General features: G+C 40.2%; 2 protein-coding genes across 10 annotated transcripts in view; one reads left to right on the forward strand and one right to left on the reverse strand.

The window, feature by feature from the left end:
- SAP30 (Sin3A associated protein 30) overlaps nt 1-23,029 on the forward strand; it is a 136,354-nt gene extending 113,325 nt beyond the window's left edge. For all 6 annotated transcript variants that reach the window (XR_016393465.1, XR_016393470.1, XR_016393471.1 and 3 more), the window contains one exon: nt 1-23,029. This exon is cut by the window's left edge and continues 41,153 nt beyond it. The gene's annotated coding sequence lies outside the window, so the exon portion shown is untranslated.
- Nucleotides 1-25,464, reverse strand: part of LOC111185313 (uncharacterized) — a 50,367-nt gene that overhangs the window by 1,471 nt on the left and 23,432 nt on the right. The window lies entirely within an intron of this gene.

Here is a 25,464-nt window from a genome sequence, read left to right on the forward strand (position 1 = left end):
GGTGTGGTCAATACAGACATGTCTTTTATTGTGCCTGGCTTTACTGAGGGTGAATGGGTTTATGTTGTTTCTGTTGCACAGTTTGTCAACAGAAAAAAAAATTAGCTTGGTATGATGAAATTCTTATAAGTAAATTAGATGCAAATAGGATGAGAGCTTTTGGGTGATCTCTTTAGAAATGGCTATGATTTGGGAATGTCTGCTTAAGGGTGGTCCCTCCAGATATTTGGTAACTTAAATTTTAGAGTTGTGCTAGTTTGGGTTGGATGATGGGGGATTACTGAATAGCTAGGTCATTCCCAGGCAGGGTACTGAAACATTAAGTACTGAATATAGAAGCTAAAGGTGTCTGGGACTATGTTTGGTGCCACACTGAGATATTTTCTATAAAAAGCAGATGTTTTAAAATATTATTATTGGGCTTCCCTGGTGGCCAGTGGTTGAGAGTCCGCCTGCCGATGCAGGGGACACGGGTTCGTGCCCCGGTCCGGGAAGATCCCACATGCCGCGGAGTGGCTGGGCCCGTGAGCCATGGCCGCTGAGCCTGCGCGTCCGGAGCCTATGCTCCGCAACGGGAGAGGCCACAACAGTGAGAGGCCCACGTACTGCAAAAAAAAAAAAAAAAAATGTTGTTTGCCAACCTACAGAATGCTAAAGGACAGTTAATAATTGATTGCTTCTTGGGTTTCACTAGAAATTAAGGGTTTTTTAGAGCTTTGGATTCAAATTTAAATATGTAATTAAAGCTACTAAAATAATAAAGGAAACATTTCAGTATACAGCAGGAAAGTAGGATATATATTTTTTTAAAAGGGAGTTTTACACATGGTTGGGCTGAGATTAGGTTAAACTTAAGTAAATGGATTTTGTTATTAAAAATAGGCTGGTGCAAGACTCGATTTGGTCCCTCTCTACTAAGGGAACAAGTTTACTTAGAATGCTTTTTTTTTTTTTTTTTTAATTTATTTTTGGCTGTGTTGGGTCTTCATTGCTGCGCGGGCTTTTCTCTAGTTGCAGTGAGCGGGAGCTACTCTTCATTTGGTGCGGTGGCTTCTCTTATCGCGGAGCCTGGGTTCTAGAGCACAGGCTCGGTAGTTGTGGCACACGGGCCCAGTTACTCCATGGCATGTGGGATCCTCCCAGACCAGGGCTCGAACCCGTGTCCCCTAGCATTGGCAGGCGGATTCCCAACCACTGCGCCACCAGGGAAGTCCCTAGAATGCTGCTTTTGATAACAGATTATGTGAACTTCCTTGCCTTTAAGTGATCTATATTTGCTTCTGAGATCTCTTCTCACTTTGGTTAAGAAACAAGTATTGTCTTACAGTGACCTGTGATCTTATTTGACCAAGTGTTTTGAAACTTTTTGAGGAACTTCCCAAATACCAAATTTTAATTAAAATTCTTTTGCCCTCCAGCTAACTTTGGGATGCTTTAGAGGGCCCTTGATGCATCTTAGAAGTATTTAACTCGTATTATTTGGTATGTTGAATTACATGGGAAGCATCGTCAAGTGGGTGATAAGCCTCCTCAGATTATACAGTACATATAAATGTTATTAATATATTCTAGAAATTATGTAAAGTTTCTGAAATGTAGATATGTCCTGGTATAATGCTATCAGTCATAATTCTGGTTATCTTAAAATGTTGTATATCGCAGCAACTTGACTAAGCTTTTCTGTTAACACACTGTAATCAGATCTTTAACCTTGCCTTTTTAAGTCTTTAATAGACAGTTAAGCTGATGCTTTGCAAACTTGCTTCATCTTCAAGAAGATTCACAGGAAGGACTAATAAATTTTAGATTATAATACTTTTTTTTTTTTTTTTGCTGCACGACATGGCAAAATTAAGTCGCAATCTTAATTCCCCGACCGGGGATTGAACCCATGCCCCCTGCAGTGGAAGTGCAGAGTCTTAACCACTGGATCGCCAGGTTATACTCAGATTATACTGCTGAACTGGGTAAGACATTTAAAACCCTAATGGAAGTCCTGATGGCTTCATAAAAAGTTAACAAAAGGATTGGTTACTAAGTGAACTGGTGAATACGGTTATAATGTTTATGGGTTTTGTCTGGAATATTACTGATTCTGATTTGTGTTTTCCAGATATAGGGAAGCACTTCCTCTCAAGTTACTCATGAGTTACCGAAATTTGGTAAATTATACCTTACTGAGTAAAACTGAAATATTTTTCTTTTCTCTCTGGCTGGTCCCTCCAGAAACTGGAGATCCTTGGGTTCTGAGCAGCCTTATCAGGTGAATGGGCAAAGACTGTCTCCTGGCATGTACAGGAATCTTCATATTTTGGGGACCAAGAATGCCACCAAGGCAGAATCTGATGGCAGGCCTTTGGCATGGATTTCCTGGCCTTGAGAGGCCTTTGGGAATTCAGTCTAAGACTCCTGAGGAGTTCCACCACAGCCAGTTTGGGAAAGCCTATGTAGTCAATTGACCAGACTTAATTTACATGTTTGTGGAGAACACTGCCTGCTTATAAGTCTACTGCTAAAAGCACATGTACAATGCTTGTGTGGCAATTGGGTATAAGTGATAAAATGTATGGCCTATAAAGTGTATACCCATTAACATACCTCTGAGCCTGTTCACAGTATTTGATCAGTTTTCCCCCATCATGAGTATCTAGGCAAATATAAAGGAGGTCTAGCGCCAAGGGACATGATCTAGACCTGGGGCAAGAAGCTAAATCACCCTGGCATCAAGGGACATGTTTTGGTCTGTTGAAGAATTTGCAGTTAACAAGGGAGATGACGGGAAATCTGTACATATTTTGAGGTCTGGGGAAGTCATTCTAGCTGATACATGATTTAACTTAAACTTTACTGACCAGAGCAGCCTGTTTTGTGGCCTTTCGGACATGCATTGTACATCTGCCTTGGCCATTGAGGAGTGGAATACATTTGAAAGTCAAAACTGGAGTAGATGTGGTTCAGACGTTCAAGGTAAAACTAGTGGCCATTGTGCATGTGATTTCAGGCATATTCCTATATTGCTGAAAACTTGAATTTTCTGAGCTCTGTCATACTTGGGATGCCACCAGCCATTCTCAAAGTAGTGTCTGCTGGCAGATGGCAGCTGCAACTATATGACCTCAAGATCTCTTGTAACTATTAAATTTTTAGACAATAAAATTGTTTTAGTCAGATGTCAGCAGAAAAAGGAGACGTGCAGTGATCAAATTGCCCCTGTTATATATATGTTAATTCCACATCAGAAGTTAAAACCTACTTAGATGAAAGTACACAACTGGCTACCTGGCTACAAGTCTCCCCCAAAGTGCCAGGTCCAGACTGGTTTTCAGGCTTATTCTCCTGAATTCCTCAGGGAATGAGATTTTTATTATACAAGACTCAGATCCAGGACTTGGAACTCGAGAATATTTCCAGCTCTGTGCCCATTTCCCAAATCAAGGTAGGACTATGTCCCATTTCAGGAGGAAGTAGCCAGAGTGGTAATCACCCCATTCCCTGAAAGAATTGGGGAAAGATGAAACAGGATTGGAGTTGGAAACCAAATCACTGTGAAATGGAGTTCCTCTGCTGAGTTTATGATTAACCTCTCTATCCAAAACACCGTTCCCCTCTTGTTGTCCAACACCTTGTCCTCAAGATTGAGGAGTATCAAAGAAAAGGGAAGAATTGTAATATGGAGGAACAAATCTGACTCCATATTAGATCTGCTCCTTTTACCTTATTTAACCTTTGTGTTCTATTGCCTGTGCTTAGTCATGCTGGCTTTGCATCTTTTGTAAAAGAATGCTGCCTATAGCCTGAAATATACAGGGTAACCTAACCTTGACCTGACCTGACCAGAGAATAACAGGAACATCAGGACCTTACTGACCTGGCCTACGTAGACAGCTACATCCAACACAAAGAAGTGTGCAACAACTAACCACACCCCTCCCTCATCTTGCCTTTAAAGGGCTTTGCTAAAAGCCTTTTGGGAGTTGCAGCTTTTTAAGGCATAAGCCACCCATCTCCTTGCCTGGCCCTGCAATAAACATTTCTCTGCTCCAAACTCCGTATTGTTTGGCCTCACTGCACATCAAGCACACAGTGTGTGTGTGCTGTATGTTATGTGTAGAATGTGTGTGTGGTATGCATGATGTGGTGTTTGTGTGGTGTATATGGTGTGTGTCTGTGGTTTGTGTGGTGTGTGTGTGTGTGGTATGTGAAGGGTGTGTGTGGTAAGTGTGCATGGTATATGTGTGTGGTCTGTGTGTATGGGGGGGGTACTTCCAGTGTGTGGTCTGTGTGTTTGTGTGCTGTCTGTGGGGTGCGTGTATGTGTGTGTCATCTGTATGGTGTGCACGTTGTGCATGTAGTGTGTGTGTGGTATATGTGTCTGTAATTTGTGTGGTGTCCATGGTGTGTGTCATGTGTTTGGTATATGTGTGTGTATGGTATATGTGTATGTGGTGTTTCTACCTTCTGTGCTGTGTTTACAGGTGTGTTTGGTGTGTGGTATATGTGTGGAGTGCATAGTGTATGTGTGTGGTCTGTGTGTGTGGTGTGCATGTGTGGTATGTGTATCTTTGGTTTCTGTGGTGTCTGTGGTGTGTGGTGTGTGTCATGTGTTTGGTGTATGTGTGATATATGTATGTGTGGTGTTTGTGATGTGGTTTGTGTGATCTGTGTTGGGAACATGTCTGTGGTATGGGGGGTGTGGTGTGTGTGTGGTTTGTGTGGTGTCCGTGATGTATGTGTTGTGTGTGTGGTATGTGTTTGGTGTATGTTTGTGTCTGATATATGTGTATGTGTGGGTGTGGCATATGCGGTGTATGTGTGTAGTGTATCTGGAGTGTGTGGTCTGTATGTGGGTTTTGTGGTGTCTGTGGTGTATGTGTTGTGTGAGGTCTGTGTATGTGTGTGTGGTGTGCATGGTGTACGTGTGTGTGTGGGGTGTATGTTATGTGTATGTGGTGTGTGGTGTGTGGGTGAGGCATGTGGTATATGTGTGATGTATATGTGTGTCTGAATGTGTTGTGGTATTTGTGTGTGTGATCTATGTGTGGTGTGTGTGTGTGGTGTCTTTGTGGCATGTGTGGTGTGTGTATGTGTGGTGTATGTGTCTGGTCTCTGTGTGGTATGTTGTGTTTGTGTATGGTGTGTGTGGTTTGTGTTGTATGTGTAGTGCATGTGTGTGTGGTCTGTGTGGTGTGTTTTGTGTGTGTTTTGCATGGTGTGTGTGGTGTGGTGTTTTTGGTGTGTGTGTCGTGTGTGTGGTGTCTGTGCGTGGTTTGTGCCGTGTGTAGTGTACGTGGTGTATGTGTGTGGTGGTAGTGGTGCTTGTACACGGTACCCGTAATGTCCTGACATTGTCCTCTGTATGGGATGAGTGTTCTGTCTTCCCAGGTGTGACAGGGGTGTCCTTTTCTTTTCCTCACACCTTCCTTTACACACACAGGAAAACCAACGACAGGGGAGACTTGGCAGTAGCTTAGAGCCAGGCCCACTTCCGGTTAAAGAACATTTACGGATGAAATGGCCAATCTGAAGTAAACAAAAGAGGTTGTGGGGAGGGGGACAGGTTAAAAAGAGGAAGGAGGAGGAGGAGGAGGAGGAGAAAACCGTGTGAACTTCAGCACACTATACTTGTGGTCACACAGAACAAATTCCTTTTTACTCGGTACATAAACTTGTCCTAAGCAATGTGCTCGAAGGGAAAATTCCCAAGCTGCAGTGCTAGGTTCAGAGTCATCTATCAAGTTAATCATGATCTATTTTCTTGCCCTGAATAGCGTCAGCTGGAATGTGTTACATTCCATCCCAGGAAGGGAATCCAAGGGAACAATTCCCAGCAAGCAACTGTTCAGTCTGCAGAGTGAAAACCTCCAAGTCCTTTCATTACTGTTCACAATATTTTTCCATCATCTTCCAATTGGGGAGATATAGTCAAATGGGAAAATAAGGATTGGAACATACATTATACAGTTTTGGAACCAACACGGTGTTGGTGTCAGGAGAGACCAAGATTCCAATCAGAAGGCAAGGAGAGGTTTGGTACAAGATATTCACTTATGGAGGGTGGAAAAAATAAGGTGGGCCTGCTACATACAAATTTGGCACAAACTTATAAGAGTACAAATGCTTAACTCAGTTCCTTTCACAAGTACCTAAAAGAAGTGGTTGGCCTAATGATATTTTAGCATTCAGCTATGTAATATTTGACAGAATAATGGAATATGCAAAACTATAAAAATGTAGTAAATTGTACACTGTGAATTGTAAAATGAATATCAATTTGAGTGATACAACAGATTTAAAATGTAAATTTTTATAATTCTGAAGTGTTATTATATTCATTTACTTCATTTGAGATAAAAAATGCCAATATTCTATTTGCTCACAGACCTGATGTAGCCACCTTAACCATGAATGTCCACAGGAAAAAAAATGAATTGGGCTATAAACTAGTTTCTCTAGTTTATGAATTATTGTCAGCCATGAGTTCTCTCCCTCTTCCAAATTTGGGCCTGATATTAATAGTACAAAGGACATATGTATCTATACATGAAAAGGAGGAAGCTGGGAATTTTCTGGATTACGTGGGCTAACAAAAAATTTCTCATGGAATACACAATGAATTGAAGCAATATTTTAAAAGAAAATTTACTTAATTTATCAAGTTAATTTCTTCTATTCTTCCTTATTTGGATGTGAGTAAATAGTCTACAGACAAAAGATATTTTCCTATTGTACTAAAGAATCACATTATCCAGTTTTTGGCATTGGTCTAGAGTCTAGACATTTTTATATCAATATTATACAAAAAAAATCACTAGAATTTAACCTAATTGACTACTCAAGGCACTAGATTAAAAGTCAGTGAATCCACCCAGGAGACAAGCAAGCACAGGTGCACAGCAGTTGACCCCTGGCATGCCAGCTGTTGCCTTTTGGGTTCATGTGAATGTGGGGAGGGTGGAAAAGAGCAAATTTGTTGACGAAATTTGCTAGTCACCCAAAGGCCTGATTTTTTGCCTTGGATTGTTTTGGGAGAACCCTGCCAACATTTAGGAAAGATGATAACTTGGACATTTGCCTATAATTCCTGTAACCCCTCCCAGCTGGAGCTAAGTATTAGCATGAAAACACTCACGTTAAAATGGTCCTCCAAGGTTCAGCACCTCTAGGCTGCCTTAATCTGCTCCCCGTTCCATTTCACCTCAATTCTAAAAGCTCCATGTGTTCTTCTTCTATCCCAGCGATGCTGAGTTGCATCAAGTTGGCCGAGCCAGCAAGCTTTGGGAGTTGGTGGAGGAGAACATTTTGAAATCATCTAAAAAGAACATGCTTTTTAATTACAAGAGGGTGGGGAGTGAGGAGACTTCTCCCCAGATAATTGGACCCAAATGGAAATAAGGCTTTGCAAAAATGGAATTATTGAAAAATATCAGTAACAGTGATGTCTAGATGGTAACTCAAACAGTGGCTCCCTAACAAAATCCACCGATTTATCCATTCCCTGATGAAGACCTTTACTCAGTGTTTCCTCTGAGAAACACTGCCAAGCACGTGGGTGGGTGTTAGACAACACTCATGTGTAAGGGAGATGGCCCTGCTCGGAGAGCCATTCTCAGAGCTCCAAACGGACAAGGACAGCTGCCTGATGCCCTTAGTCTCTCTACCACTGACATATCCTTACATAAGCCAAAAGGAGGAGTCTGTGACTCAAAAGGTCCTTAGAAGTATTTCATGGCTCCACCCTTTTCAACTGACAGGCATCAGAGAAAGATCCTGACAAGGGATAGCTGAGCACACTAATGACACAAAGCATGGCTTAAGTGAACTCCTCCTTGTTTTGAAACCCACTGATAAACACAAACTTTTTGCAGATAAAACAACAGAGGCAGAGAACAGAAGGTGGTTGCCAGGGGTCAGTGGGGGAGGAGGGAGCTGACTACCAAGGGCAGCAGAGGGAGCTTTCTGTGGGAGGGAGTGGTTGGTTCTGCGTCCTGATTGTGGTACATCTATGACTCCGTGCATTTCTCAAAGTTTACAGAAATGTACATACACAAAAGTGAATTGTACTGTATGCCCATTCACAGTAAACTTAAAGAAAAGGGGACCCTCATGCACTGTTGGTGGGAATGTAAATTGGTGCAGCCACTATGGAAAATAGTATGGAGGTTCCTTAAAAAACTCCAAATAGAGCTACCATACGATCCAGCAATCCCACTCCTGGGTGTATATCAGAAGAAAATGTGTATTTGAAAAGATACATGCACCCCAATGTTCACAGCAGCACTATTTACACAAGCCAAGACATGGAAGCAACCTAATGTCCATCAACAGAGAAATGGATAAAGAAGATGTGGTATATATACACAATGGAATATTACTCAGCCATAAAAAGGAATGAAATAATGCCATTTGCAGCAACATGGATGAACCTAGAGATGGTCATACTAAGTGAAGTAAGCCAGACAGAGAAAGACAAATACCGTATCACTTATATGTATAATCTAAAATATGACACAAATGAACTTACTTACAGAACAGAAATAGACTCACAGACACAGAAAACAAACTTATAATTATCAAAGGGAAAAGGGGGTGGGGAGGGATAAATTAGGGGTTTTGGATTAGCAGGTGCACACTACTATATATAAAATAGATAAACAACAAGGTCCCACTGTATAGCACAGGGAACTATATTTAATATCTTGTAGTAAACCATAATGGAAAAGAATGAAAAAGAATATAAACATGCACACACATATCTGAATCACTATGCTGTACAACAGAAACTAATACAACATTGTAAGTCAACTATACTTAAATAAAAAAACTTTTTTAAAGTGAACTCAAAAATTATATACATAACACTATCTTTACTCAAGTGTGGAAACAGAGACCATAAAATAACCCATTGGAAATATATAGCACTTTGCAGGTTAAAACTCCTCAATGTAATTTAAACTGTACACTCCCATTTGTCTTGACTTTAAAAGATTAGGAGACATGTTGATATGAAGATAAATGTTTAATAGATGTATCGGACAAGAATAAAACTGTCTCCTAACAAACAGCCAGAGCAAGAACTTTTTGTCCCCAGAGACAGAGTGTGCAGTGACAGCACAGTTCAAGACCCCATTCCAACCGCGTCCATCAAATTGGGCACTGAGCCTGATCCACCTTTGTATTTTCAGCACTGTTTTGCTCAGAGTAGGTGCTCAAAAAATCTTGTTTTACCTAAAGTGAAGTGAGGAGAAGGCTTCTGGCGGGTACATACAGAGCAGAAGCTCGGAAGTATCCCCAGTGTGGGATCCATGTAACTTCAAGTTAATTTTGCCACCGTGTGTAAACCAAGACTGCCCAAGGTATTTTCATTTCATTTAGTTTGGAAATCACTCAAGGTGGAGTTCAGAATTAAGAAATTGGATGCTATCTTGGATATTGGTGATGGGCCATGAAAAATAAATTAGGTCCTTTAAATACTAAGTACTGTATTAAACAACCCAGGAGTTAGCCAGAGAAAAAAACGGCAAAGCCAATTTTTCAATAAACTTTTCTGTAATCAATCAAATCTTTTTAGAATTCAGATACTATAACAGATTCAGAATTTGGTCATAAAAAGAAAGCTGCCAAAATAACAACATAAAATAAATGTAGAACACTTCATTTTTACGAATTTGGTTTTTCAAAAGAAAACAGAGATGCTGCCAAGTATCCCTCAGCAACCTTCCAACTGGGTAAAGCACTAATATATGCTATTTAAAAATTATAAGGAATCCGTTAAATTGCCAAGATCTCAGATTTCATGTATTGAGGATTTTGCTTTGATGGGAAGCAAATGCTATACACTCCCTATTGGAATTAGGTATTTCTGGATGTGAGCAACAGTTTTCTTCAAATTGGAAGAACAACGCTGTATAAATGAGAATGAATAATAAATACTTGCCTGTGGAGTCCTCTCTCAGCGTCAGACACCAACAAAGCAGCCTGCAGGAAGGAGGAAGAAACTGGCCTGGGCTCGTGGATCCCCCCCCTTCCAGGTTTAGACAGGGAACAGGTGACCTTCAGCTCCTTTGGAGTTCCTGCTACATTGGGGGAGGCTTGTTCCTGCCGCCTTATTGTCTGCACGAGGCCACTGACTCTGTTAGAGGCCTCTGTTGTTGCTTATCCTGCTTTGTAGCTACCTAGGCTCTGTGCCTGTGTGCCCGACTCTCTAGTACACCAATGACAGCCTTTCCAGGGGTCTTACCTTCACTGGGAGGCCGAACATCTGGCCCACCCCAGGCAGAGAACCCAGAAAGAGTTAGGAACAAGGGCTACAGTTCTGGCCCTTTCCTATCTCTTCTTTTTTCCCCTTCCCTCTCTCTCTCTCTCACCTGTTTATCATTGGTACGCACCATAATGTGTTTACCAGGTGGTATAAGCTGTTATAGCAGAAGGTTACAAGGCTTTTAATTGGTGCAGAAGCCTGCACTGGGCATCTCTTATAAGCATTCCACCAAGCCAGGCATAGGGAGATGAGAGAGGAGTGGGACCCACCCCCTCCCTCCCTCTTGGCATTCACAGTCTAAATGACTGAGATCAACTCACAGGCATATTGATTTGTCAGGTAGACCCTGGTTCCTGAGCAAGTGGTCATAAAGACTGTACGAAAAAAGAAACAAACAAAACCAACAAAAAACCAAATCGCCTTTCCTCCAAAGCAAATTAAATGACAGAGATCCAAATTGGATCACTTAACATTTTCTGTTTTAAATGTACTTAAGAACATTTGCTTATTACTAAGACAAGTTTTTGTTTTATACAACCTTAGAGAAGCCCTATGACTTTTGTCTTCATTTCCTTTTAATACAGTTCATTGAAATTATCTGGATTTGGCACCTTGATTTGTTACTTTTTAGCATTATATGAACTTTTAGAAACAATCATCCTAATAGCCATGTAATATAAGTTTTATTTAATAGTTTTTAAAAGTGAGGTATGTTCATGGTTTAGTACCAAAAAGTGACTAAAAGGAACAAATCTCATGAAATTATCAGTGGACTCTAGGAAACAAAGCATTAAAAGAAACCTCTGTGAGCAACAGACTTTGAACATATTTTCCCCCAAAGATCAAAGGGTAAGATTAAAATTTCAAAAATGTGATGATTTTTAACCTTTGAAGGTTAGGTATTTACAAAGAAATAAAAGCTGAAAATATTATATATTTTTTGAAAATTAAAAGAAAAACAGCAGCTCAGTTCACGTGATGAAATAGTACTGACTATGCACCAAGTTTTTAAAGTCCATTAGCCCTGGATACTGAGATTAGAAATGCAGTATAGACCGAGTTAGGATAAAATCATCTGATTTGACTTATGGGAATAAATTCCAGGTTTATTTGAAGGCAAAGAATTAAAATCACCCTCTACAATGTCCAACACACAGTCAGTTCTTAATAAATACTGGGTGCATGGGGGGAAAACAATGCATTTTTGGCTTGGAGGTTTAAAAAAGTCTTTGACTCTTCTTGGTTTCTTGATTGTGGTTAAGCATACTGACCTGGATTCTGGATGAGAATCACCGTATCCATGGGGCAGCTCAGCAGGAAAACCGAAACAGTCTCCTCTTAAGCTTCTACCAATCCTCACCCCCCACGCCCACTGTTTTATACTCAAATGAGTATTTAATTCAATTAAAAATTTTTAATGCATTTTGAGCTTATTTTTGTGTATGGTGTTAGGAAGTGATCTAATCTCATGCTTTTACATGTACCTATCCAGTTTTCCCAGCACCACTTATTGAAGAGGCTGTCCTTTCTCCACTGTACATTCCTGCCTCCTTTATCAAAGATAAGGTGACCATATGTGCGTGGGTTTATCTCTGGGCTTTCTATCCTGTTCCATTGATCTATCTTTCTGTTTTTGTGCCAGTACCATACTGTCTTGATTACTGTAGATTTGTAGTATAGTCTGAAGTCAGGGAGCCTGATTCCTCCAGCTTCGTTTTTCGTTCTCAAGATTGCTTTGGCTATTCGGGGTATTTTGTGTTCCCATACAAATTGTGAAATTTTTTATTCTAGTTCTGTGAAAAATACCAGTGGTAGTTTGATAGGGATTGCATTGAATCTGTAGATTGCTTTGGGTAGTAGAGTCATTTTCACAGTGTTGATTCTTCCAATCCAAGAACATGGTATATCTCTCCATCTATTTTGTATCACCTTTAATTTCTTTCATCAGTGTCTTATAATTTTCTGCATACAGGTCTTTTGTCTCCTTAGGTAGGTTTATTCCTAGATATTTTATTCGTTTTGTTGCAATGGTAAATGTGAGTGTTTTCTTGATTTCACTTTCAGAGTTTTCATCATTAGTGTATAGGAATGCCAGAGATTTCTGTGCATTAATTTTGTATCCTGCTATTTTACCAAATTCATTGATTAGCTCTAGTAGTTTTCTGGTAGCATCTTTAGGATTCTCTATGTATAGCATCATGTCATCTACAAACAGTGACAGCTTTACTACTTCTTTTCCGATTTGGATTCCTTTTATTTCCTTTTCTTCTCTGATTGCTGTGGCTAAAACTTCCAAAACTATGTTGAATAAGAGTGGTGAGAGTGGGCAACCTTGTCTTGTTCCTGATCTTAGTGGAAATGCTTTCAGTTTTTCACCATTGAGGATGATGTTGGCTGTGAGTTTGTCATATATGGCCTATATTATGTTGAGGAAAGTTCCCTCTATGCCTACTTTCTGCAAGGTTTTTATCATAAATGGGTGTTGAATTTTGTTGAAAGCTTTCTCTGCATCTATTGAGATGATCATATGGTTTTTTCCTTCATTTTGTTAATATGGTTTATCACATTAATTGTTTTGCATACATTGAAGAATCCTTGCATTCCTGGAATAAACCCCAGTTGATCATGGTGTATGATCCTTTTAATGTGCTGTTGGATTCTGTTCGCTAGTATATTGTTGAGGATTTTTGCATCTATGTTCATCAGTGATATTGGCCTGTAGTTTTCTTTCTTTGTGACATCCTTGTCTGGTTTTGGTATCAAGGTGATGGTGGCCTCATAGAATGAGTTTGGGAGTGTTCCTCCCTCTGCTATATTTTGGAAGAGTTTGAGAAGGATGCAGAGGACACGGGTTTGTGCCCCGGTCCGGGAAGATCCCACGTGCCGCAGAGCGGCTGGGTCAGTGAGCCATGGCTGCTAAGCCTGCGCATCCGGAGCCTGTGCTCCGCAACGGGAGAGGCCACAACAGTGAGAAGCCCACGTACCGCAAAAAAATAAATAAATTTAAAAGAAAAAACAAAAAAAAACCCATGAATCTCATTCACAACCCCCCTCAGAGACACACACCCAGAATTATGTTTGACCAAATGTCTGGGCACCCCTTGGTCCAGTAAAGTTAACACATACAAATTAACCTTCACACCAGGTGAGACGCAACTGTACGATTAAACGAGTGCTGATAAATTTACATGCAAAAAATTATGCTTTTATCATAAGTTCAAGTTTTGGTTACAGAACATTTGAAGATTTAATGAACCATTTTTAAGGGGAAATTAGTTAGCCTTTGCAGTGTTACCAGGAAACTATTGTTTAACCAAAAACAATTCTAAAAATATTAGCCACTATTTAGTTAGTTCATTAATTCATCTATCAATCATGCATGTGTTCAGCAGACCTCAGTTGGGTATTATTTTGTGCCAGGCAGTGTGCCAGACACAGGGTGTTCAGATGCCAAAGGAGAGAAACCCGTTCCTGTCAGCCAGGAACTTACTGTCTAGTAGGTGAGACAGCCAAATAAATTAGAAAGTAAAGTGGGTTACTGAATATGCTTTTTTTTGAGATATAATTGACATATAACATTATATTAGTTTCAGATTGGAGGTAGAGACAAGATAGTGGAGTGGAAGGACTTGAGCTCACCTCCTTTCATGAAAACTCCAAAATCACAACTAACTGCTCACAACCAGTGATAACAAAGACTGCAACCTACCCCAAAAGATATTCTACACCTAAAGACAAAGAAGAGGCCACAAGATGGTAGGAGGGGCACTTTCACGATATAATCAAATCCCATACCCACTGGGTGGGCAACTCACAAACTGGAAAATAATTATATTGCAGAGGCTCTCTCACAGGAGTGAGAGTTCTGAGCCCCATGTCAGGCTCCCCAGCCTGGGAGGAGCCCCTAGAGCATTTGGCTTTGAAGGCCAACAGGGCTTGAGTGAAGGAGCTCCACAGGACTGGGGGAAACAGAGACTCCTCTCTTGGAGGGCGTGCACAAGGTTTCACGTGCACTGGGATCCAGGGCAAAGCAGTGACTCCATAGGAGCCTGGGCCAGACCTACCTGTGGGTCCTGGAGGCAGGGATCGGCTGTGGCTCACTGCGGGGGGAAGGACACTGGTGGTGGAGGCCCCAGGGAATATTCATACGCGTGAGCTCTCCTGGAGGTCACCATTTTTGCACCGAGACCTGGACCCACCCAACAGCCTGCAGGCTCCAGTGCTGGGATGCCTCAGTCCAGACAACCAACGGGGGTGGGGGGACACAGCCCCACCCATCAACAGACATGATGCCTAAAGTCATGTCCTGAGCCCACAGCCACCCCTAAACACACCCTTGACACGGCCCTGCCCACCAGAGGGACAAGACCTACCTCTACCCACTAGTGGGCAGGCATCAGTCCCTCACACCAGGAAGCCTACAAAAGCCCCTGGACAAACCTCACCACCAGGGGACATACACCAGAAGCAAGAGGAACTACAATCCTGAAACATGCAGACCGGAGACCACAAACACAGAAAGTTAGACAAAAGGAGATGGCAGAGAAATATGTTCCACATGAAGGAACAAGATAAAATGCCAGAAGAACAACAAAGTGAAGTGGAGATAGGCAATCTGTCTGAAAAAGAATTCAGAATAATGATGGTAAAGGTGATCCAAGATCTTGAAAAAAGAATGGAGGCACAGACCAAGAAGATACAAGAAATGTTTAACAAAGAGCAAGAACATATAAAGAACAAAGAGAGATGAACAATACAATATCTGAAATGAAAAATATACCAGAAGGAATCAATAGCAGAATTAATGAGGCAGAAAAATGAATAAGTGAGCTGTAAGACAGATTGGTGGAAATCACTACTGTGGAACAGAATAAAGAAAAAAGAATGAAAGGAAATGAGTACAGTATAAGAGACCTCTGGGACAAAATTAAATGCACCAACATTTGCATTATAGGGGTCCCAGAAGGAGGAAAGAGAGAGAAAGGGCATGAGAAAATATTTGAAGAGATTATAGCCAAAAACTTCCCTAACATGAGAAAGGAAACACTCAAGTCCAGGAAGCACAGAGAGTCCCATACAGGATAAACCCAAGGAGGAACATGCCGACACACATATTAATCAAAAATAACAAAATAAACGACAAAGAGAAAATATTAAAATCAACAAGAGAAAAGCAACAAATAACATACAAGGGAATCCCCATAAGGTTATCAGCTGACTTTTCAGCAGAAACTCTGCAGGCCAGAAGGGAGTAGCAGGATGTATTTAAAGTGATGAAAGAGAAAAACCTACAATGAAGAATATTCAGCAAGGCTCTTGTTCAGATTCAATGGAGAAATCAAAAGCTTTACAGAAAAGCAAAAGCTAAGGAACAATAAATGCTAAAGGAACTTCTCTAGGTGGAAAAGAAAAGGCTACAAGTAGAAGCAAGAAAATTACGAATGGGAAAGCTCACCAGTAAAGGCAAACACACCGTAAAGGTAGGAAATCATCCACAAACAAATATGATCTCAAAAGCAGCAATCGTGAGGGCAGTACAAACGCAGGATATTGGAAATGCATTTGAAATTAAGAGACCAGTAACTTAAAACAATCTTGTATATATAAAGACTGCTATATCAAACCTCATGGTAACTGCAAACCAAAAATCTACAATAGATACCCACACAAAAAAGAAAAAGCGATCCGATCCAAACACTAAAGATACTCATCAAATCACAAAAGAAGAGACGAAAAGAGGAAGAAAAGAGACCTACAAAACAAATCCAAAACAATTAAGAGAATGGCGATAAGAACATACATATCGGTAATTATCTTAAATGTAAACAGATTAAATGCTCCAACTAAAAAACACAGACTGGCTAAATGGATACAAAAACAAGACCCATATATATATGCTGTCTACAAGAGACCCACTTCAGATCTAGGGACACATACACAGTGAAAGTGAAAGGATGGGAAAAGGTATTCCATGCAAATGGAAATCAAAAGAAATCTGGGATAGCAATATTCATATAAGACAATATATACTTTAAAATAAAGACTGTTACAAGAGACAAAGAAGGACACTTCATAATGATCAAGGGATCAATCCAAGAAGATATAACAATTGTCAATATATATGCATCCAACATAGAAGCACCTCAATATATAAGGCAAATGTTAACAGCCGTAAAAGGAGAAATTGACAGTAACACAATAATAATGGGGGACTTTAACAGCCCACTTACATCAATGGACAGATCATCCAGAGAGAAAATCAATATGGAAACACGGGCCTTAAATGACACATTAAACCAGATGGACTTAATTATGGAGCATTCCATTAGAAAGCAGCAGTATACACATTCTTCTCAAGTGCACATAGAACATTCTCCAGAATAGATCACATGCTGGGCCACAAAGCGAGCCTCAGTAAATTTAAGAAAACTGAAATCATATCAAGCATCTTTTCCAACAGCAACACTATGAGATTCAAAATCAACTACAAGAATAAAACTGTAAAAAAACACAAACCCGTGGAGGCTAAACAATATGTTACTAAACAACAAATGGATCACTGAAGAAATCAAAGAGGAAATCAAACAATATCTAGAGTCAAATGAAAATGAAAAAAAGATGATCTAAAACCTATGGTGTGCAGCAAAAGCTGTTCAGGGAAGTTTATAGCAATACATCTTACCTTAGGAAACAAGAAAAATCTCAAACAACCTAATCTTACACCTAAAGCCACCAGAGAAAAAAGAACAAAGCCCAAAGTTAGTAGAAGGAAAGAAATGATAAAGATCGGAGCAGAAATAAATGAAATTGAGACAAAATAGAAAAGATCAATGAAACTAAAAGCTGGTTCTTTGAAAAGATAAACAAAATTAATAAACCTTCAGCCAGACCCATCAAGAAAAAGAGGGAGAGGGCTCAAATCAATAAAATTAGAAGTGAAAAAGAAGTTACAACAGACATTACAGCAATACAAGAGCAATAAGAGAGTACTACAAGTACCTATACTCCAATAAAATGGACAACCTAGATGGACAAATTCTTAGAAAGGTACAACCTTCTAAGACTGAACCAGGAAGAAGTGGAATATATGAACAGACCAATCACAAATACTGAAATTGAAACTGATTAGAAACTCCCAACAAATGGAAGTCCAGGCCCAGATGGCTTCACAGGCGAATTCTATCAAACACTTAGAGAAGAGTTAACACCTACCCTTCCAAAACTCTTCCAAAAATTGAAGAGGAAGGAACACTCCCAAGCTCATTCTACGAGGCCACCATTACCCTGATACCAAAACCAGACAAAGAAACCACAAAAAAAGAAAATTACAGGCCAGTATCACTAATGAACATAGACGCAAAAATCCTCAACAAAATACTAGCAAACAGAATCCGACAGCACATTAAAAGGATCATACACCATGACCAAGTGGGGTTTATCTCAGGGATGCAAGGATTCCTCAATATCTGCAAATCAATCAGTGTGACACAGCACACTAACAAAATGAAGAATAAAAAGCTTATGATCATCTCAATAGATGCAGAAAAAGCTTTTGACAAAATTCAACACCATTTATGATAAAAATGCCTCAACATAATAAAGGCCATATGTGACAAACCCAGAGCAAACATCATACTCAACAATGAAAAGCTGAAAACATTTCCTCTAAGATCAGGAACAAGATAAGGATGTCCACTCTCACCACTTTTATTCAACATAGTTTTGGAAGTCCTAGCCATGGCAATCAGAGAAGAAAAAGAAATAAAAGAATCCAAACTGGAAAGTAAGACGTAAAACTGTCAGTTTGCAGATGACATGATAGTATACATAGAAAATCTTAATGACGCTACCATAAAACTACTAGAGCTCAGCAATGAATTCAGTAAAGTTGCAGGATAGAAAATTAATATACAGAAATCTCTTGCATTTCTATACACTAACAATAAGAGATCAGAAAGAGAAATTAAGGAAACAATGCCATTTACCATCGCATCAAAAAGCAAAAAATACCTAGGAACAAACATACCTAAGGAGGCAACAGACCTCTACACAGAAAACTATAAGACACTGATGAAAGAAATTGAAGATGACATAAACAGATGGAAAGATATACCACTTGCAGTGATTGAAAGAATGCCGTCAAAATGAATATACTACCCAAGGCAATCTAGAGATTCAATGCAATCCCTATCAAATTACCAATGACAACTTTCACAGAACTAGAACAAAAACTTTTAATATTGGTATGGAAACAGAAAAGACCCAGAATAGCCAAAGCAATCCTGACAGAGAAAAATGGAGCTGAAGGAATCCGACTCCCTGACTTCAGACTATACTACAAAGCTACAGTAATCAAAACACTATAGTACTGGCACCAAAACAGAAATGTACATCAATGGGACAAGATAGTAAGCCCAGATATAAACCCACGCACCATGGTCAATTAATCTATGACAAAGGAGGCAAGAATATACAATGGATGTAAGACAGTCTCTCTTCAGTAAGTGCTGCTGAGAAAACTGGACAGCCACATGTAAAAGAATGAAATTACAATACTCTCTGACCAGCATAAACACACACAAAAAAACTCAAAATGGATTAAAGACCTAAATGTAAGACCATATACTATAAAACTCTTAGAGGAAAACATAGGCAGAACACCCTAGGACATAAGTTGCAGCAATATCTTTTTGGGTCCACCTCCTACAGTAATGAAAATGAAAACAAAAATAAATGGAACCTAATTAAACTTAAAAGCTTTTGCACAGCAAAAGAAACCATAAGCAAAATGAAAAGTCAACAAACAGAATGGGAGAAAATATTTGCCAGAAAATATTTGCCAACGAAGTGACCGACAAGGGATTAATCTCCAAAATATACAAACAGCTCATACAGCTCAATGTCAAAAAAACCAATCAAAAAATGGACCGAAGATCTAAATAGACATTTCTCCAAAGACGACAAACAGATGGCCCAAAAGCACGTGAAAAGATGCTTAACATCACTAATACAATGAGGTATCACCTCATACGAGTTAGAATAGCCATCATCAAAAACTCTACAGGGAGTGGAGTCAAGATGGCGGACTAGGAGGACGCAGAATTCGCGTCTCCTCACAACTACGGCACCTACCAGGCACCGGTGGGGGACCACAGATACCTAAGGGGACGGGAGGAACCCCCAGGGACCAGGTAGGACGTGGGGTGTGGGGGGAGTGTAAGGGGAGTAGAAGTGGAGGCGGGACCGGACTGGTGCCCCTGAGGGGTGGCTGTGGGAGGGGAAAGGATCCATGCCGAAGTGGGAAACTGGGGGACCACTGGGAGGACAGAGGATCAAAAGGGAGTGTGGCCAAGTTTCCCCTGCCCACTTGGGCCCCTGAAAGCCTGCTGAGATTCTGGGCCTGATCCTCTGCCCACCAAGGCCCCCTCTAGCCACACAGGCCCTGAGGGAGTGGGAAGGAGGGAAGGGGGAGCAAAAGTAAAGGTCGGACCTCTGGGACCGGCACCCCTGAGGGGAGTGGCTGGGGGAGGGGAAGAGTTCCTACACCCAACAGGACCCACCCACAGTTAGATGTACAGCAGCAATGGGGGAGACCCTGGAGCTGATGGGGGAGGGGCACAGAGGAAAAGAAGGGAATGTGGCCAATGCCTTCCCTGTCCACTTAGGCACCGGGGAGCTTGTTGGGCCCCCCAGCCTAATCCTCTGTCCTCGGAGCCTCCCTCCTGCTACGCAGAGCCCAAGCACCACCCCTACACCCCCACCCAGGGCCACACCTCTACACTCGGAGGACCCCTCTGAGACCCCCTCCAATGCGCCGGGCCTAAACCCCACCCACACACCCTCACCCAGGGCCCTACCTCCCAACTCTGGAACTCCACACTCCAGAGACCCTCCCTCCAATGTGCAGTCTCTCTCCTTCTGCGCCTCTCTCCTTCTGTGCGCAGGTCCTAAGCATAGGCCCCGCCGCACGCATGAACGTTGCCCCCCCACCAACCTAGGTCCTGTCCCACCTTAAGCCCCACCACTAAGTTCCAACCCCGCCTAAACTCCACCCCCATAGGCAAGGCTTTTTATTTTTCTTCTTTTTTTCCCTTTTAGATTGGGGCTCTGTTTTACCCTGTTGATTCATTGCTGTTCATTCTTTTATATTTTTACTTTTCCTAATCTTTTATTTTTCTAATTTTATTTTTTATACTTTCTTATTCCTCCCTCTGTCTGGCTTGTTCCCCCCACACACACCTCCCTTTTTTTTTCTTTTTTCTATTGTGGTTTTATTTTACCCTGTTTCAGTGGTTTCAATTATATTTTTATTTTTCCTAATACATTTTTTATCTTTCTAATTTTATTTTGTTTTTATTCCTTGATATTGTACTGCTCCTTTTTTTCTTATTTTTTTGCCACACCATGCAGCTTGCAGGATCTTGGTTGCCAGGACAGAGGTCGGGTCTGAGCTCCTGTGGTGGGAGCTCCAAGCCTAAACAGCTGGGCTAACAGAGAACCTCAGACCACAGGGAATATTAATCAGAGTGAAATCTCCCAGAGGTCCTAATCTCAGCACCAAGACCTGGTTCTATCCAACTACCTGCAAACTCCAGTGCTGGACTCCTCAGGGCAAACAACCAGTAAGACAGGAATACAGCCTCATCCATCAAAAAAAAACAAAAAAACAAAAACAAAAAGACAGAAACGACAAAAAAATATGTTACAGACAAAGAAGCAAGGTAAAAACCTACAAGACCGAATAAATGTAGATGAAATACACAACCTACCTAAAAAGGAATTCAAAGTAATGACAGTAAAGATGATCCAAAATATCAGAAAGAGGATGGAGAAAATACAAGAAATATTTAACAAGGATCTAGAAGAACTAAAGAGCAAACAAACAGTGATGAAAAATACAATAACTGAAATTAAAAACACTCTAGAAGGAATCAATAGCAGAAGAACTGAGGCAGAAGAATGGATGAGTGATCTGTAAGAAAAAATGGTGGAAATAACTGTCAGGGAGCAGAATAAAGAAAAAAAATTGAAAAAAATTGAGGAGAGTCTCTGGGACAACATTAAAGGCACCAACATACGAATTATAGGGGTCCCAAAAGAAGAAGAGAAAAAGAAAGGGTCTGACAAAATATTCCAAAAGATTATAGTCAAAAACTTCCCTAACATGGGAAAAGAAATAGTCAATCAAGTCAAGGAAGTGCGGAGACTCCCATAAAGGATAAACCCAAAGAGAAACATGCCAAGACACGTATTAAACAAACTATCAAAAATTAAATACAAAGAAAAAAAATTAAAAGCAGCAAGGGAAAAGCAACAAAAACATAAGGCTAACAGCTGATCTTTTAGCAGAAACTCTGCAAGCCAGAAGGGACTGGCAGGACATATTTAAAGTGGTGAAACGGAAAAACCTCCAACCAAGATTACTCTATCCAGCAAGGATCTCATTCAGATACGACAGAGAAATTAAATCCTTTACAGACAAGAAAAAGTTAACAGAATTCAGCAACACCACACCAGCTTTACAACAAATGCTAAAGGAACTTCTCTAGGCAGGAAACACAAGAGAAGGAAAAGACCTACAAAAACAAACCCAAGACAATTAAGAAAATGGTAACAGGAATACACATATCAATAACTACCTTAAATGTAAATGGATTAAATGCTCCAAGAAAAAGGCACAGACTGGCTGAATGGATACAAAAACAAGACACGTATACATGCTGTCTACAAGAGACCCACTTCCGACCTAGGGACACATACAGACGGAAAGTGAGGGGATGGAAAAAGATATTCCATGCAAATGGAAATCAAAAGAAAGCTGGAGAAGCAATTCTCGTATCAGACAAAATAGACTTTAAGACAAAGACTATTACGAGAGACAAAGAAGGACACTACATAATGATCAAGGGATAGATCCAAGAAGAATCTATAACAATTGTAACTATGCCCCCAACATAGGAGCACCTCAACACATAAGGCAAAGGCTAACTGCCATAAAAGGGGAAATCGACACTAACACAACCATACTAGGGGACTTTAACTCCCCACCTTCACCAATAGACAGATCATTGAAAATGAAGATAAATAAGGAAACACAAGCTTTAAATGACACATTAGACAAGATGGGCCTAATTGATATTTATACGACCTTCCATCCAAAAATAACAGAATACACTTTCTTCTCAGGTGCTCACAGAACATTCTCCAGGATAGACCATATCTTGGGTCACAAATCAAGCCTTGGTAAATTTAAGAAAACTGAAATCATATCAAGTATCTTTTCCGACCACAACACCATGAGACTAGATGTCGATTACAGGAAAAAAAAAACTGTAAAAAATACAAACACACGGAGGCTAAAGAATACGCTACTAAATAACCAAGAGATCACTGAAGAAATCAAAGAGGAAATCAAAAAATACCTAGAAACAGGGTTTCCCTGGTGGCGCAGTGGTTGAGAGTCCGCCTGCCGATGCAGGGGACACGGGTTCACGCCCCGGTCCGGGAAGATCCCACATGCCGCGGAGCAGCTGGGCCCGTGAGCCATGGCCGCTGAGCCTGCGCGTCTGGACCCTGTGCTCCGTAACGGGAGAGGCCACAACAGTGAGAGGCCCGCGTATCGCAAAAAAACAAAAACAAAAAACAGACAAACAAGAAAACAAAACAAAACAAAAACCCTAGAAACAAATGACAATGAAAATACGACGACCCAAAACCTATGGGATGCGGCAAAAGCAGTTCTAAGAGGGAAGTTTATAGCAATACAATCCTACCTCAAGAAACAAGAAAAATCTCAAATAAACAACCTAACCTTACACCTAAAGTAATCAGGAAAGAAATTATAAAGATCAGATCAGAAATAAACGAAAAAGAAAGGAAGGAAACAACAGCAAAGATCAATAAAACTAAAAGGTTCCTTGAGAAGATAAACAAAATCCATATAAGCATTAGCCAGACTCATCAAGAAGAAAAGGGAGAAGACTCATATCAACAGAATTAGAAATGAAAACGAAGTAACAACTGACATTGCAGAAATACAAAGGATCATGAGAGATTACTACAAGCAACTATATGCCAATAAAATGGAAAACCTGGAAGAAATGGACAAATTCTTAGGAAAGTATAACCTTCAAGGACTGAATCAGGAAGAAATGAAAACTATAAATACACCAATCACAAGCACTGAAACTGAAACTGTGATTAAAAATCTTCCAACAAACAAAAGCCCAGGACCAGATGGCTTCACAGGCGAATTCTATCAAACATTTAGAGAAGAGCTAACACCTATCCTTCTCAAACTCTTCCAAAATATAGCAGAGGGAGGAACACTCCCAAACTCATTCTACGAGGCCACCACCATCACCTTGATACCAAAACCAGACAAGGATGTCACAAAGAAAGAAGACTACAGGCCAATATCACTGATGAACATAGATGCAAAAATCCTCAACAAAATACTAGCAAACAGAATCCAACAGCACATTAAAAGAATCATACACCATGATCAACTGGGGTTTATTCCAGGAATGCAAGGATTCTTCAATGTACGCAAATCAATCAATGTGATAAACCATATTAACAAACTGAAGGAGAAAAACCATATGATCATCTCAATAGATGCAGAGAAAGCTTTCGACAAAATTCAACACCCATTTATGATAAAAACCCTGCAGAAAGTAGGCATAAAGGGAACTTTCCTCAACATAATATAGGCCATATATGACAAACCCACAGCCAACATCATCCTCAATGGTGAAAAACTGAAAGCATTTCCACTAAGATCAGGAACAAGACAAGGTTGCCCACTCTCACCACTCTTATTCAACATAGTTTTGGAAGTTTTAGCCACAGCGATCAGAGAAGAAAAGGAAATAAAAGGAATCCAAATCGGAAAAGAAGTAGTAAAGCTGTCACTGTTTGCAGATGACATGATACTATACATAGAGAATCCTAAAGATGCTACCAGAAAACTACTAGAGCTAATCAATGAATTTGGTAAAGCTGCAGGATACAAAATTAATGCACAGAAATCTCTGGCATTCCTATGCACTAATGATGAAAAATCTGAAAGTGAAATCAAGAAAACACTCCCATTTACCATTGCAACAAAAAGAATAAAATATCTAGGAATAAACCTACCTAAGGAGACAAAAGACCTGTATGCAGAAAATTATAAGACACTGATGAAAGAAATTAAAGATGATACAAATAGATGGAGAGATATACCAAGTTCTTGGATTGGAAGAATCAACACTGTGAAAATGACTCTACTACCCAAAGCAATCTACAGATTCAATGCAATCCCTATCAAACTACCACCGGCATTTTTCACAGAACTAGAACCAAAAATTTCACAATTTGTATGGAAACACAAAAGACCCCGAATAGCCAAAGCAATCTTGAGAACGAAAAACGGAGCTGGAGGAATCAGGCTCCCTGACTTCACACTATACTACAAATCTACAGTAATCAAGACAGTATGGCACTGGCACAAAAACAGAAAGATAGATCAATGGAACAGGATAGAAAGCCCAGAGATAAACCCACGCACATATGGTCACCTTATCTTTGATAAAGGAGGCAGGAATGTACAGTGGAGAAAGGACAGCCTCTTCAGTAAGTGGTGCTGGGAAAACTGGACAGTTACATGTAAAAGTATGACATTAGATCACTCCCTACCACCATACACAAAAATAAGCTCAAAATGGATTAAAGACCTAAATGTAAGCCCAGAAACTATCAAACTCTTAGAGGAAAACGCAGGCAGAACACTCTATATGACATAAATCACAGCAAGATCCTTTCTGACCCACCTCCTAGAGAAATGGAAATAAAAACAAAAATAAACAAATGGGACCTAATGAAACTTCAAAGCTTTTGCACAGCAAAGGAAACCATAAACAAGATGAAAAGACACCCCTCAGAATGGGAGAAAATATTTGTAAACGAAGCAAGTGGCAAAGGATTAATCTCCAAAATATACAAGCAGCTCATGCAGCTCAATATCAAAAAAACAAACAATCCAATCCAAAAATAGGCAGAAGACCTAAATAGACATTTCTCCAAAGAAGATATACAGATTGCCAACAAACATATGAAAGGATGCTCAACATCACTTACCATTAGAGAAATGCAAATCAAAACTACAATGAGGTATCACCTCACAGCAGTCAGAATGACCATCATCAATAAATCTACAAACAGTA

The sequence above is a fragment of the Delphinapterus leucas genome, chromosome 6 (genome assembly GCF_059928025.1).
Source record: "Delphinapterus leucas isolate spDelLeu-1000000601 "Yukka" chromosome 6, BTC_Dleu_Yukka2, whole genome shotgun sequence".
Classification (NCBI taxonomy): domain Eukaryota; kingdom Metazoa; phylum Chordata; class Mammalia; order Artiodactyla; family Monodontidae; genus Delphinapterus; species Delphinapterus leucas.